This window comes from Pinus tabuliformis, chromosome 9 (assembly GCF_031772625.1).
Source record: "Pinus tabuliformis cultivar Carrire ecotype Pingquan chromosome 9, CPIR1, whole genome shotgun sequence".
In the NCBI taxonomy this organism is placed as follows: domain Eukaryota; kingdom Viridiplantae; phylum Streptophyta; class Pinopsida; order Pinales; family Pinaceae; genus Pinus; species Pinus tabuliformis.
The window spans coordinates 469,440,045-469,441,300 of NC_142307.1; positions in this window are offsets into that span (position 1 = coordinate 469,440,045).

Consider the following 1,256-nt stretch of genomic DNA (forward strand, 5'->3'; position numbering starts at 1 on the left):
GAACTCTATGAGTACTACAATATTTATGGCAAGATTACTTGTTGCAGACCTCATAAAAACATCGTTTAGGGGGTGAAAACAACTGCAGAAGTTCAGGGCTCGAAAAACTACTAAAAATAGTAAATGTTGCTATAATCAAGGAAATAGATGAAACCAGGTGGAGGTCAAGGTGGAATAGGTGGGTTGCCACCAATATCCACCTGGATCATGCTACCCCAACCAAGGATAATTTTAGGGGCGAATGTTCGCCCTTTGGCGAAATTAAGGGGTTTTAAATTTTTAGTGGGCGAATATTTTGTATCATAGTACATTTTTACAAATCACCTGAAATAGCCCACCTTATTTTAAGGGAGAGGGTAAAAAAGGTAAATTTAGCCCTTGAAATTAGGACTTACAACCTTCCATTCGCCCATTTTCAAGAATAGGTTCTATTTAAGTGAATCCATTTGCCCATTTTCAAGAATAGGTTTTACTTAAGTGAATCCTATTGGCCAAATACCATATTTATAAAAGAGGTATGGTAAATTAATAAAAATATAAATAAATGAGAGGTATGGTAAATAAATAAAACATTTTTTATATTTACTCCATAAGTCACCTTATATACATGTAAGGGTGTAAACAAATAAAAATATAAGTAAAGTGGAGGTATGTTAAATAAATAAAACGTCTTTTTATACTTACTCAAAAGGTATGGTAAATAAATAAAAATATAAATAAACTAGACGTATCGTAAATAAATAAAACCTCTTTTTATATTTAGTCCATAACCCTCGTTCTATTTATGAAGGCTCAAGAAAGAGGTTTTATTTAAGTGAATCCTATGGGCTAAATACCATATTTGTAAAAGAGGTATGGTAAATTAATAAAAATATAAATATTTTATAATTGAGCAAAATATTCGCCATGGCTGGTGAGAGATTCGCCAAAAAATTATATATACATATTATATTATTGATAAAATCGCCTTCCATTTTTCCTATATACCATGGAGATTCGCCCATTTATTATATTTATAAATTTAGTGGGGGTTCTTAAAATTTTCCCTGACCCCAACTTCAAGGTGCCACCAAGATTTGAACTCAGGTTACTGGATTCAAAGTCCAATGTCCTCACCACTAGACCATGAAACCTTTATGTTTTAATTTTATATGATCAAATATTAGTTTTTATGTAATAAAGTTGTAAATAATTTGTTACATTAAAATGAAATGATATTTGAGTAACTCATAATGATAAGAAATGTGTGAATCTTG